At 38.4% G+C, this 15,392-nt stretch overlaps 1 protein-coding gene across 16 annotated transcripts in view; it reads left to right on the top strand.

Annotated features, from left to right (window-relative positions):
- Positions 1 to 4,706: 4,706 nt before the first annotated feature.
- The window catches only part of BBS9 (Bardet-Biedl syndrome 9), a 440,322-nt gene continuing 429,636 nt past the window's right edge, over positions 4,707 to 15,392 (top strand). For 14 of the 16 annotated variants that reach the window (XM_069462324.1, XM_069462319.1, XM_069462333.1 and 11 more), the window contains exon 1: positions 4,986 to 5,461. The gene's annotated coding sequence lies outside the window, so the exon portion shown is untranslated. The other 2 variants (XR_011231786.1, XM_069462321.1) reach the window with 1 other exon arrangement.

Below are 15,392 nucleotides of genomic sequence, written 5' to 3'. Positions count from 1 at the left end.
CAGCCATATAGTGAGTAAATAAAAGCTATATCGTCTTAGCAGGCCCAGGAACCTTAAGACTGTAAGTAAAATTGGCTTCCTAGCCTTGAGAGGATTTTAAATCTGAAATTCCTATTCGATCAATGTAGCAAAACAAAAGTGATATTTCTAAAGAAAAGCTATAATACATCTATTATTGGATTGTCACTCTGTAAATTGTTTTTTAGTTCTTCTTATCTACCTGTAGACTAGACTAGGTGCTAAATTTTTCTAGGTTCCTCCAACCCAATTTTCTTCCATAAAATTACTAAAAGGAAAACTGCTGTGTTCATGAAGAACTATAAGCTGAAACTAGATAAATTTTAAGGAATAAGTATTATGCCTAATGTGTGGGCCACACAGAAAGTTTACCAAACTGCCCAATGACATTCAAACTACAAACCTAGGATGAGAAATTGAAATTTTCTCTGCTGTAGATAGATTTTCTCAAGATGTCAGAACAAGATTCCATATCATAATGAGACTCTTACTCCTCTTGATACCTGACTTTTTCATTTGATAAAATAATGCTGTAACTAAAATTTCACAATCAATAACTGCTATAGATAACTTGACAAAATCTGACCTAAAAAAATCCTTGTAGTCTACCTAGTGGGCAACTTTGCCAATATCTCTAAAACCCTTTTGTTCAAATTGTACTGATGATGGATCCCTTTTGTAAAGTTGGAATTCACTGCTTTAAATCATCCTATTCATATAATGCTACTTAATGGCTACAACAGGTCTCGCCCGGTTTCTACCCTGGTTTTTAAATTTCTTTCACTGGTTGATCTTAGATCTGGGCTCTTGGTTCAAAGACTGTACAAACTAAATTAATTATTTTTTTGTTAATCATTTTTTTGGTATTATGATTTTTAAGCCTTTTTTTTTTTTTTTTTTTTTTTGAGACAGAGTCTCACTCTGTTGCCTGGGCTAGAGTGCCGTGGCATTAGTGTAGCTCACAGCAACCTCAAACTCCTGGGCTCAAGCAATACGCCTGCCTCAGCCTCCTGAGTAGCTGGGACAACAGGCATGCACCACCACACAGGCTAATTTTGTCTGTTTTTACTTGTCCAGCTAATTTCTGTCTATTTTTAGTAAAGATGGGGTTTCACTCTTGCTCAGGCTGGTCTCAAACTCCTGAGCTCAATTGACCTCAAGCGATCTTCCTGCCTTGGCCTCCCTGAGTGCTAGGATTACAGGTGTGAGCCACCATGCCTGACCTAAGCCTTGTTCTTATTGCCTGTCAAATTTTTGTAAAGCCAGCTCTCCCAACAGGATAATTTTCTCCAAGTTGACTGCTAATACCTGTGGAACTAATAAGATGGAACTTGATCCTGGACTCAGGCATACCTGTTCTGAAAACATTCTTCCTTCTGGCTTCTTTGTTACTCAAATGTGGCCCTGGTCCCTGGCATAGACTCCCATACCTTCCTCCCTGCTACCTGTGAAATGAAACAGAGACAACTAGGAAAGGTCCATCCTGGCACTAAGAGACAATTAATCCTGACATCAGGATGGTTGAACAGTGATGTGTTCAGAAAAAGATCTTGATCAAATGGGGAAAATGTGAAAGTTAAGTATACAGATTTCATAATTCTTATCCTACCCAACTAAATCAGAGTTGAGGGGTTAAGGGTTAAAAGCACTTGGGGCACATAGTTAGACAGTAGAGGGACAGGACTTGGGCCTCACTTCCAACCAAGTGAGGCAACATGGGGCAGCATGACCCAGCCCAATTAACTGTAAGAGGAAAAAAATCAAAAGACCTCCTGGCCTCTGGAATTCAGTCCATACCCATACAAGAAGGGGCCTTACTTGTCTGTCTCTTGAATAATGTCTTCCAGGACCACTGAAGCAAGATGCTGACCAGCTGATAAGGAACCTGGCTGCTAAGAAACCAGACCTGTCCAGATCTAACCACCTCAAGCCAGAAGACCCCCAGACTAATCTTACCCTGACTTTTCCCTCATTATAATCTCATTTTAATGCTAAAAATCATGCCCAGGGGTGGAGATTTAACATGCTAATGATACACACAATGCATGAAGGAGCATGATCACCACATGCGCGGCCACCAACAGAACCCCATCTCTACATGTGATGACTTCAAAACTGACAACTATCTCCCTCTTTACAACACCATAAAAGTTCCCCAGCCCTTTGTTCAGAGAGCCAGTCTGGCTGCCCTCTTAACCAGCACTATCTCTCTTTTTGTTTGAACAAAAAGTCCTAGTAAAATGCTTGCCTGCATAAATCTTTCTTGTCTGGCGACAATTGCTATTGACTCAGGGACCAAGAACCTGAAGTCCAGTATCAAAAGCACCTGCTCCAACAATCAAATTTTCCACAAGCTCAGCTACTGGACTCTGCTGTAACTCTCAGACCAGTCAGTTATATTAATACCTAGTTGCTGCTGAAAGACCTGTCCTGACTCTAAGACTGGTCTTACCTACGACCATCACTCACCAATCAGAGCTTGTCACCTCCCCAAAGGTTCTCTAGTGCCAAAGAGCTTTCTTTCAAGACAATACATAACATTTATCTTTCTAATAAAACTTCCCACCTTCTCTTTGTCCCCCAGACATACCAAAGACTACAGTCTCTGTGTATGCCCAGAATTGCAATTCTTGTTTCCCAAATAAAACATTTAAAGATTTAAACATTTCAAGATTCTTCACTGTATTTTATTTGATACCTGCTCACCTCCTAACTCCCACCTTTGTATTTCTGAGATTTTAGAGTCTACTGTTGACTCTCCTTGACTAGAGTTAGTTTTTAGACTTGGTGAGTCTTCACAAAATCACCACCAGAGACTTAATGGAAATCATTAAGTTGTAAAGTTTCTATGTGATTGTAAGTAGTTCTTAGGATAATGTTGTCACTGAAACCAAGAGATTAGTTTTCTCTTTGGTAGATTGCTACAGAAATCCAATTCAAAGAACGTCTATGTGGATTTAAAGAGACCTTGAAGAGCACACATAGTGTTTGATCAGATAATTAACATTTTAAAAGGAATGACAAGAAAGTAAAACACTTGGAAGCACTAAGAGGTGAAAAAGAAGCGTCATTCACCACTCAACTTGTCTTCTACTTTTGTGTCTTCTTTTCTGTTCTAGTGCGTTTTCTCCCTCACAGGATCAGAGGATTTTAACATTGGAAGATGTCTTAGACATCAACCCAGTAGGGAGGTTCCACCTTTCCCTTTGAAGAGTTGAGTCTGCTGAAATGAATTGACAAAAGATGGATTAACAGGAGAAAAGGTATAACAAATTTTACTAAAGGTGCTTAAGAACAGAAGCCACACACAAAGTATGAGACTTGAAGAGGGGCCAGGTGGTTGGGGCTGAAATATTCTTTTCACAGAGTAGAGATGTGTGGACCCAGTAGTCAGACATTATTTTGTAAATGATGCTCTTTGGAAGCTGGATGGGGAAAAGTTACTGGAAATTGCCCAGGAACAAAGGTTGTCTTATTACATAGATTAAGTCCCTGGGAGCTTCCCTCAGAAGAATAGATGAAAAGTCTGTCTGGCCATGGTGAGGACTCCTAACTTCTGCTCTGTGGTTAATCTTTCCTGGTTATTTGATGAGATTCAAAGTGAGGAGGCTTAAGACAATTGCATTTCTTTTAGAAAGAAGCTTTGTTTCACTGGGTGCAGTGGCTGAAGGCCTTTAACTTGAGCACTTTGGGAGGCTGAGGTGGGAGGATCTCTTGAGCCCAGGAGTTTGAGGTTGCAGTGAGCAGCAAACACTCTTCATGCTGTCCCACACTGTCACTAAAATAGGTTGACTCTATTACGGATTTCAGAAACAGATTTCAGAAGCTTCTGTTTTCAGGGACTTTTTTTTTTTTTTTAGACAGCAGTTACAGTTCTTGGACAGTTGCAACATAAATTACTAATTCAATGTTGTTTTTATTGAATTATTTTCATCCATTATTCCATTCTATTACTTTTAAAACTTTTATTCTAATTTCAAAGGTAATACATGGCCAATGCATAAAAATTGGAAAACATCAAAAATGTAAAGGAAAAATTAAATATTCATGAGTCCATTTAATAGCCACTGTTAATATTTTTGTGAAAATTCCAATATTTTTCTATATTTTTAAAATAAAAATATCAAATGGCATATAGTATTTTAAAACTTTTTTCACCTATAAATATATTATGCATATTTTTTAAGTAAAAAAATTTCAATAACTTGAATGACTTTTTTTTTTTTTTTTTGAGACAGGGTGTTGCTTTGTTGCCTAGGCTGGAGTGAATGCAGTGGTGCGATTCTAGCTCACTGTAACCTACACCTCCGCTCCAGCGATCCTTCCTCCTTATCCTCCCAAGTACCTAGGACTACAGGTGTGCGGCCACCACCACGCCCAGCTAACTTTTAAGATGAGGTCTCACCGTGTTGCCCAGGTTAGTCTCCTGGCCTCAAAGAGATCCTCCCACCTTGGCCTCCCAAAGTGCTGAGGCTACAACGCGTGAGCCATCGTAACCGTCCTCGCCACCGCCACACGGTCCACCGAAGCTGCACATCCGCGGTCACCGGGAGCCTGGGAAGCGCTGGGTGCCAGCGCGCGCCACAGAGCAGCCCGCGACGCCCCGCCCCGAGCGCCACTCAGCGCGAGCCCCGCCCCCAGAAAGTCCCCACCCACGGGCGCCGAGGGGCGGGGCCGGGGACGCCATGGGAGGGGCGTGGCCTACGACTAGAGTCCCGGCGGGAGGCCTGTCTTCCTGAGCAAGAGCAGCTAGGACGGGGAAGGAAATTGCATTAATTATCTCTCTGCTAATGAGGACTAGGCGGTGGTTCAAACGAGCTCCGCCCCAGTAGAAATCTGATTCCATCTGCGGCCCCCTCAGAAATCGTTCTTCGCCTTCCACGCTCGGCCACCCTGCACTTCAACCCCCAGAAGGCGCCGCGGCGCAGCGTCTGACTTGCGCAGTAGCGTCCGTTGTAAAGCACTATGACAACAGGGCGAAGATGGCTTGGAGTTAGGCTGGAGTGGGGAGGTGTCCCTTCCGCCGTGGCTATCGGTTTTCTGCTTCATCCCGCTCGCCTCCTCTATGATTTCCTCCTCCTTGCGAACAGCAGGACTTGCAGTTGTTCTCGTCTGCCTAGTTTCTACCAAGGGATAGATGCCGTTTCCTCTGCTTGTCTCTGGGGGTGACAGGGAGTGCAGGGGAGCTTCTTGGAGAAATTGCTCCAACTCTGTGGAGCTGGTGGTGCTGCCTGGTGGGGCTCTCTCTTTGCCCCAGACGTGGAACAAGTTCGAACAGGAAAACGAGAGGAAGCAGTGAAGCTAAGGGTTGATTTTCTCTGCACCCTGTGTTCTTGCTCCCTCTGCTCCATCACTGGGACCCTTGTCAGGCGTTCTTAAAGGGAAATCTGCGGAAGGAAGGTTCGCAGAGAGGTGGGGCGGAGCCTGTCTGACTTGGCATCAGGTAAGAAAGTATGTCTGCAATTAAACTTCGGGTTCATGAATGCCGTTTCCATGTTTTGTGGAGAATACTGATCCTCTGATGCAGCGTAATGGTTTTGGGGATGTAAAGTTATCGGCTTCTTAGAATGGATGTTTGCAGACAGACACTATGAAAACGAAGTGTGTGAGATCCTGTGAACATCTTCGAGAACAGGGTGATGAGAATTTTTACGGATTCCATTGAGGAATGTCACATGGTGCATGAGCATCCTTCCCTGGCACTCCAACAGGTTTGTGAGCAAATTGTCAAAGCAGTTCCCAGCCTATGACTGAAGTAGGATGCACGTACTAATACCCCCTAATCTTTCTTGTAATAGGATTATTGTTCTTTCTTCTTTCTTTGCAGACCACAGCAGTTTAGATGAACTGAGCTGATTTTTATCAGCATCTCTTCCCAAACAAATCCAGTAATTGACTTCAGTTTCCTGGAGAAACTTACAGATTTTTTGGTATCTCACTTTTACTTTAAAAATGAAACCGTATCTTCCTTGAACTGTGATCTGGTGAAAAACAAAACAAAAAACAAGTGAAACCATATCTTACACATAAACACATCTTACAAAACACACAAACACACACACACAACTTGAAAGATGCTGCAGGGAAAACTGTGGGTCTTGACTAAAGTCTGCCAGCATTCAGAAAGAGAAAAATTTTCTAATTTATTAGCATTTGGTAAAGAAAATGCTGATTATTTGAGGTTAATACACTGAAGACTCAAAAAAGAAAAAGACCTTTAGAAACTTTGTAAGTCTTTTTTAGAAGAATTAAACATTATTTTGAAAATAATTTACAAGTTATTTGTGAGAGTTTAAGGAATTTATCATTGTGTGTAATTGAGCTTAAGTTACAACAATACACTTATAGTTATGGTATAACTTCTTGAGGGAAATACTCATTGAAGGGGAAAAAAATCCAATAGCAATAGTTTATAGTAATTTTAAATGTTTTATATCTTTTGAGGTATGTAGCAAGTCATATCTTTCACAATACTTTCAAATATTTTTTCAAATTATCAAAATACATGAAGTTATTATAAAACATCCTTGTTGATTAACATTTCAGTTAAAGATTGCTATCAGTCTTTTTGGTATCCCATTTAAAATTTCAGTCCACAGAGTAAGATTGGCATTTGTAATTGTGTCTTCAGAGCACACTACCATAATCATCACCACCGCTACTGCCACTGGTGCTGCCACTGCCACTCTTACTACTGCTACTTTTAGCTTACTACTGACATTTATTTGACATTTATTGAGTGCTTGCTATGGGCTGAGCCATTTTATCCTCCTACCCCCTAGAACAGTTGGGATACTAGAGGATAGGGATATGTCTAAGGTCATATGGCTGGAATGTGGGGTCAGAAAGTAAACACAGGTCTGTTCTAATCCAGCTTTTGTGCTCTTTTGCTTTGTGTGTCTTTTATTGAAAATCTTAACACTGAGCCCTTGTGTTATTGCCCTGAAAAGCAATAATATTCTAACTCTACATGAATTTGTCATCTTTCCTGGATGGACCTGATTCCTACCTTCTGAAATTTGAGGTGACACTAGCATAACCCGGAGAAAGCAAAGCTCCAAAACCCAACAACAGCTTCAGAGTCTTGGCCTCCTAATTTCAGAATCTGCCTTAAAACCCGTGCGTTCTTCCCACAGAATTCTTTGGGGTTATCAGTGCCACAGCCATTCTTCTGTTCATCCTTACACATTGTAGGACTAGGTCAATGAGGTGTTAGAAGATCCACCTCTTAAATGAAACCTAAATCTGAGTAAAGTTGGTATGGTTATTCACACACATATGAATAAGTATGAAAAACAAAAAAGGTGTCAAGTGGTAAGTGTGGAAGAAAATTTCTGGAGATTAGGGGATGAAGAGATTATGTCCCATTTATTATTCTAGGAAGGCATTTGAAACTAATCTTTTGTGTTTATTTAAAGGAATGCACCTGTTAAAACCTTCAAATTATTGTTTTCTAATTATCCTTTAACACTTTAATTAAATGTATGAAATACTTTTCTGCAGTTTGAACCTGTAGTGATCAGAATTAATATGAACAGATCTATTGCTGTTATAGTCTACATGTGGTGTCTGCATAGGCCATTTGTTCAGAGTTCTGGAGTAGACCACCTGGGTTTAGGTACCACACAACACTTATTACTAATAGTTGTGACCACTTGGGCAGGTTTCTTAATCTATCTGTATTCAAGGATACTTGAATAATAGTAGCTATGACTGTAGTTTTCTTATGAAGATTAAAATAGAATACTTGCAAAGCATTTAGAACCTTGCCTAGGATTTGGTAAATGATTAGTAAATATTAGCTATTATTTTCTTTCAAGGTGAAGGAAGATGATAGTCCATTGAAAACCTGATTTTTGGTTTTTATTTTCCATTTATTTAAGAAAAATCCTTGAGGAACCGGAAATCAATATTGAATAGGGGATTAAAATGCAAACTCTAGTTCCTTATTTTTATTAATCAAGGCAGTTAACTAAATAAAAACATCAATTTATACATATTTTATTTTTTGTTATTTGGAATACTTTTTATTTGTTTGTTTTTGTGACCCAAAATCCAGGTTTCATGACTGAAAAATGCCCTTCCTGTTGTTCCTTACCTTTCTTCTTCCTAACCTGTCAGTGCTGGACCTCCCCCACCCAGCTGCTTACCTTAGTATTTCAATATCAAGACCTGTATCTTTCTCAATTTGGAATATAAATTAGCTTTTTATCTAAGTCTTAATTTATGTCTAATTTTTCATTCTCTCAATGGGTTGGGATATCTTCCAGGAGAAAGGGTGGAATTTCTTTTGCTAACCTTCTGAATTTACTGTGCTATTCTTTTTAGATAAAGAATAGCATTTTTAGGTAAATGTGGCCAAAATATAGGAGTGTCCTACTAAAAAAAGTGAAACTTTATTTTCACTATGGGAAATTTTAAACATGAAAATATGAAGAATAATAAAATGAACCCCATGTATCAGTCACCATTTACTCTCTTTAAAAAAATAACAGCTTTATTGGAATATAATTCATTTACCATAAAATTCACTCATTTAACACATTACACATGTATGTATATCTTACATGGGAATTTTTATATAGTCACAGATATGTTCGGCCATTACCACAATTTTAGAATATTTTTATTGCCTCAAAAAGAAACCTCATATCTTTTAGCTATAACTCTCCTATCCTCCTCCCTCACCACCCTCCAGCCCTAAGCAACTACTAATCTACTTTCTGTCTCTATGAATTTGCTATTCTAGACATTATATATAAATGGAAACATATAATACATGGTCTTTTGTGATTGGCTTCGTTCACTTAGCATAATGTTTTTAAGGTTTCTTTTTATGTATGTTGTAGCATATATCATTACTTCATTCTTAGCATATATCAGTACTTCATTCTTTTCTTTTTAATGGCCAGATAGTATTCCCTTGTATGATTATACCACGTTTTTATATATTCATCAGTTGATGGACATTTGGGTTGTTTCCACATTTATAAACATTTATCTGTAAGGTTTTTTTTTTCCTTTTCTTTTCTTTTCTTTTCTTTTTTTTTTTTTTGAGACAGAGTCTTACTCTGTTGCCTGGGCTAGAGTGCCCTGGCGTCAGCCTAGCTCACAGCAACCTCAAACTCCTGGGCTCAAGCAATCCTACTGCCTCAGCCTCCCAAGTAGCTGGGACTACAGGCATGTGCCACCATGCCCGGCTAATTTTTTCTATATATTTTTAGTTGTCCAGCTAATTTCTTTCTATTTTTTTAGTAGAGACGGGGCCTTGCTCTTGCTCAGGCTGGTCTTGAACTCCTGAGCTCAAACGATCCGCCCGCCTTGGCCTCCCAGAGGGCTAGGATTTTAGGCATGAGCCACCACGCCCGGCCTATCTGTAGGTTTTTGTATGGACGTATGTTTTTATTTCTCTTGACTAGATACCTTGAATTGAAATTACTGGATTGTATGGTAACTCTATGTTTAAGTGTTAGAGGAACTCCCAGATTCTTTTCTAAAGTGGTTGCATCATTTTACATTCTCACCAGCAGTATATGAGGGTTCTGATTTCTCCATACCCCCACCAACACTTTTTACTATCTGACTTCTTTCTTTGATTCTATCATAGTAGATGTGAAGTGGTATCTCATAGTTTTGATTTGTGTTTCCCTGATGACCAATAAGGTTGAACATCTTCTTATGTCCTTATTGGCTATTTGTATATCTTACTTGGGAAAATAGATGTTTAGCCCTATTGTTTATTTCTAAATGGATTTTTATCTTTTTATTATAGAGTTGTATGAATTCTCTGTATATTACAGATACAAGTCTCTTACCAGATACATGATTTGCAAATATTTTCTCCCATTCCGTGGCTTGTCATTTCATCTTCTTGATGGTGTCCTTTGAAACACACAAGTTTTAAATTTTGATGAAGTCTATTTTTTCTTTTGTTGCTCATGCTTTTGGTGTCAAATCTAAGACTCCATTGCCAAATTTGAAGTCATGAAGATTTACTTATGTACTCTTCTAAGAGTTACTTTTAAGAGTTATTTATGGTTTTAGCCATATGTTAGCTTACATTTAGGTCTTTTGTCCTTTTTGAGTTAATTTTTTTTTGTATAATTTGAGGTAAGGATCTAATCTCATTCTTTTGCATGTGGCTGTCCAGACCATTTGTTGAAATCACCCACTGAATGGTCTTGGCACCCTTGTCAAGAATCAGTTGGCCATACATAGGTTGGTTTATTTCCACATTCTCAATTCTTTTCCACTTGTCTATATGTCTATCCTTAGCAAGTGTTATACTGACTTAATTATTGTTGCTTTGCAGTAAGTTTTGAAATGGACAAGTATGGGTCCACAAACTTTATTCTTTTTTAGTTTTAAGATTGTTTTGGCTATTCTGGGTCCATATGAATTTTAGAATAAGCTTGTCAATTTCTACAAAGAAGCTATCTGGGAATCTGATAGGGATTGTGTTGAATCTGTAGATTGATTTGGGAAGTATTGCCATCCTAACAATGTTAAGTCTTTAGATCCACATGAGATGTTTTCCCATTTATTTGCTTTTTTCCTTTTTTTAAAAAATATTTTTTTTTTAATTTTTTTATTTTTTAGAGACAGCTCTTTCTTGCCCAATCTGGAGTGCAGTGGTGTGATCATAGCTCACTGCAGCCTCAAACTCCTGGGCTTAAGTGATCCTCCTGCCTCAGCCTCCCGAGTAGCTGGGAATACAGGCATATGCCACCATGCTGGGCTAATTTTAAAGTTTTTTGCAGAGGTGGGGTTTTTCTATGTTGCCCAGGCTTGTCTTGAACTCCTGGCCTCAAGCAGTCCTCCCACCTGGGCCTCTCAAAGTGCTGGGATTACAGGCATGGGACACCATGCCTGGCCTACCCATTTATTTAGATTCTTAATTTCTTTTAATGATGTTTTATAGTTTTCAGAATATAAGTTTTATACTTCATTGTTGAATTTATTCCTAAGTATTTTATTCTTTTGGGTGCTATTTTAAATGGAATGATTTTCTTAATTTCATTTTTGGATTGTTACTTGCAAGTATATAGAGACACGATAGATTTTTGTATATTCACTTTGTATACTGCAACCTTGCTGAAGTCACTTATTAGTTCCAATAGTTTTTAGTGAATTTTTTTAGGATTTTTCTATATGCAAAATTATGTTATCTGTGAGTAAAGGTCATTTTATTTTTTCTTTTCCAATCTGGAAGCCTTTTCTTTTCCTTAGCTAATTGCTCTAGCTAGAACATCCAGTACAATGTTGAATAGAAGTAGTGAATGCGGACATCCTTGTCTTATGCCTGATCTTAGGGCAAAAGCATCTAGTTTTCACCATTAAGTATGATGTAAGCTGTGAATTTTGTGTAGATGTCTTTTATCAGTTTGAGGAAGTTCCCTTCTATTCCTAGTGTGTCAGTGTATTGTTGGTCTGAAATAATTAAGGTAGCTATGGTCTTGTGAGGAGGAGCCATTTGTTGGACCTACTTTAAAATTAGCCCTCCCTCCATACTTTTTAAAAATTAAAAAAAAAGCAATACAAAAAAATACCTCTACTGACATGCTTTTTCAGTTTTTCAGATATTAAATTTCAGGGCATGGCAGCCTAATGAGACGGGAGTCTAGAGACCAGGAAGAGAGTATGTAGAAGCAAGGTTCTCCCATTAGTGTGATTCAGGGGAATCTTATAACTTCTTCCGACTTCTACAAAATGAGAGGACTAGCCCATTGTAGCTGGATACCTTCCAGCTGTTTTAGTTCTTTGATTTGAAAAGCAATTCTTTTGTTTGGAGCCCTGGAAAGGCAACTGGTGGCAGAGGTAGTAGGGAAAAGAAGGGGGAAACTAGAGCTCTATTGTAAGAAAATATCCACTTAGGCAATCAGGTATCAGTTAAATCATTGTTTCGCCAACCGTAAGGTACATGTGAATCACCTGGAGATATTGTTTGGAGAGGATGAGATTCAGCATTTCTTACAAGCTCTGGGGTGATACTGATGCTGCTGATCCAGGGATTATACCTTGAGTGTAATCCTGGAACTAAATCCAAGGAACTAAACTATATGGAAAAAGGGGGCTAACAAAGGAACAAACAAAGTGCTGGATGACTAAGGAGAAATTGATAGGACAGGAGAAATAAGGAGTTAAGTGTTGCCTTTGTTATTTTGTCAGTAAAAATAGATCTTTAATTTTTATGTTAGAAATTCATGAGAAATTTGTGTTTACTGGAAACATTCCTGTTTGTAGACAATGTTGGCAGGTTAGTTTTTTCATACTGGAGGATTTTTTTTCTTCTTTCTAGCAAGCTGAAACATTTTGTTCACTAACAAAGGTTTTCAATACTATTTTCACATGACAGCTATTTTCACTTGATGCAGTGTCTATATTCAGACTCCAGCTACATCTCTTGTGGTCACTTATCTAAGGATTTTGATTTTTCATTTTTTTGATTTTCTTATTATTTTTTTCATTCTGTTGTCCAGGCTGGAGTGCAGTAGTGCGATCATAGCTCACTGTAAATTTGAACTGCTGGGCTCAAGTGATCCTCCTGCCTCAGCCTCCTGAGTAGCTGGGACTATAGGCACATGTCACTACACCTGGCTAATTTTTAAATTTTTTGTAGAGATGGGGTCTTGCAAGGTTGTCCGGGCTGGCCTCGAACTCCTAGCCTCAAGTGATCTTGCCTTAGCCTCCTAAAGTGCTGGGATTACAGGCATTAGCCACTATGCCTGGCCAACTTTGATTTTTTATGTATCGTTCAATAGCATTGACCAAAAAACTCTCTTTTCTCCTTACTTGATGTTTAGTATATTCTCTAGGCAGTCTCCATAAGGTTTTTTCTTCTGCCGCATGAGGTGAAGGTTAAGACCCCTTCAGGTGTTAAGCAGCTCTTCCTTTTCTATTTTCTCTCCTTGAGACTTCTTTTGAACTGGTTGATGCAGAATGTAAGCGGAAGATCATTTACTTTTTGGTTGATTACTATTAATTTCTTGGCTATGCCTCCAAATGGTACTTGTGCCTCCAAATCTTCATCTTTTATGATATGTCCACAGCATTTGATATAGCTGGTCACTCCCTCTTTCTAGATACATTCTTTTCACTTCCTTCCAGATAACTGACTCCTGGTTTTCGTTTGATCACATTAAATGAACTGTTCAGTTTCTGGTAGAATCCTCCTCTTCTTCCTGACCTCTGTAGCACTCCAGAGCCCAGTCCTTCTGTCTTGGATACTTGTGTCTGGTTTTCTCCAGACTTGCCCCCATGCACCTTTTCCCTTTCCTGATTATGCTTTGTGGTTTTTTGCTGTCATAAATCATAGCCATGAAGATGATTATATGTTGTGTCTTTTGAGTCCTTCTAGTGAATCTTAAGTATTTCAAGTGAAGAACTGGGGTAATATTCTGCTCTGGCTGCAAGAAAATTATGTATCTTCATTCTGGTAATCCAATAGTATGACATATTAACAATTTTCCTATACTTGGAGTACATAATGAGACTGTGGGATTTATCAAATACTGTTAACTTCTCTCTCCAAAAAATCTAATAAAAGTGTTTATTACATTTTTTGAATACTTGCTGCCGGATTTGAAGTCACGTATGACTACAAGCGTGCACCACAATGCCAGGCTAATTTTTCTATTTTTTTAGTAGAGACAGGCTCTCCCTCTTGCTCAGGCTGGTCTCTAACGCCTGAGCTTAAGTGATCTTCCTGCTTTTGCCTCCTGGAGTGCTAGGATTATAGTTGTGAGCCACCACACCGGCCCTATATTTTTTATTTTTAATTGTGGTAAAATATATGTAACATAAAATTTAACATTTAACCATTTTTAAATGTACAGTTCAGTAGTGTTAAGTATATTTACACCGTTGTACAACCAATTTTGAGAACTCTTCATCTTGTAAAGTCAAAACTATATACCCATTAAACAACTCCCCTTCCCCAGCCCCTGGCAATCACTATCCTTTCTGTTCCTATGAACTTGACTATCATAGGTACCTCATATAAGTGGAATCAGTACAGTACTTGTCTTTTTATGACTGGTTTATTTCACTTAGAATAATAGTCTTCAGGTGTCATCTGTGTTGTAGCATATATCAGAATTTCCTTTTTAAGACTGAATAATATTCCACTGTATGTATATATCACATTTTCTTTATTTATTCATTGATCAATGGACATTTAGGTTACTTCTACCTCTTGGCTATTGTGACTTACGCTGCAGTGAATCTGCGTGTGTGAATATCTTTCTGAGATTCTGTTTTCAGTGCTTTTGATTATACAGCAAGAAGTGGGATTGCTGGATCAGAACTTCTAATTTTAATTTTTTGAGGAACCTACATAGTACGTTCCATAGCTGCTGTACCATTTTACATTTACACCAACAGTGCACAGAGGTTCCGATTTCTCTACATCCTTGCCAACAGTTGTTATTTTCTGTTTTCTCTTTTCTTGCAATCAACTCGCTTAGGTTGGATTTTCTTTTTTTTTTGATACTGGCCATCCTAATGGGTGTGAGGTGATGTTGCATTGTGGTTTTGATTTGCATTTCCCTGATGATTAGTGATGTTGAACATTTTTTCATATGATTTTTGGCCATTTGTATATCTTTTTTGGAGAAATGTCTACTCAGGTTCCTTTGCCCATTTTTTAATTGGGTTGTTTGGTTTTTTTGTTGTGGTTGAGTTGTAGGAGTTCTTTATATTTTGTAGATATTAACTCCTTATCAGATATATATATAACTTGCAAATATTTTCTCCAATTCTGTAGGTTGCCTCCACTGTGTTATTTAATCCTCACAACAGCACTCTTTATTTTGTAAATGGGGAAGCTGAAATATAGAGAGGTTCAGTAACTTTTAGTAACTTGCCCTTGGTTGCATGGTTAGTATGTGGTAGAGCATGAATTCAAACTCATACAGGCTGCCTCCAGAGTCTGCACTTTGCATCATTACATTAGTCACGACCAATTTCTTGGCCAATGTTGAATGAAAACAAATGGTCCTGGTTTCTATGATTAGCCCATGTGGAAGGCCTACTTTAAGAAACAGGTTGATCTACATTTTTTAAAAAGTACAGTTTATCTTCATTATTTGCAGATTCTGGATTTGTTAATTTGCCTACTTGCTAAAGTTTATTTGTAACTCCCAAATCAATGCTTGTGATGCTTTTGTAGTAATTTGTGGTTATGTGCAGAGAAGCGAAAAATTGAGTCACCTGACACACATGGTCCTAGCAGACAGCCTTCTTGTTTCAGCTCCCATACTATAAATAAGTGTCCTTTTGTGGTCTATGGTGTTTGGTGCCATTTAAAAAAATATTTTTGTGCTTTTCTGGGAGGGGTAGGTGGTGATTTCACTGTTTAAAATGACCCTCAGATG

The sequence above is a fragment of the Eulemur rufifrons genome, chromosome 29, assembly GCF_041146395.1.
Source record: "Eulemur rufifrons isolate Redbay chromosome 29, OSU_ERuf_1, whole genome shotgun sequence".
NCBI classification, from domain to species: Eukaryota; Metazoa; Chordata; class Mammalia; order Primates; family Lemuridae; genus Eulemur; species Eulemur rufifrons.
Note: the sequence above shows the minus strand (reverse complement) of the source record. Positions and strands in the feature narration are given on the sequence as shown.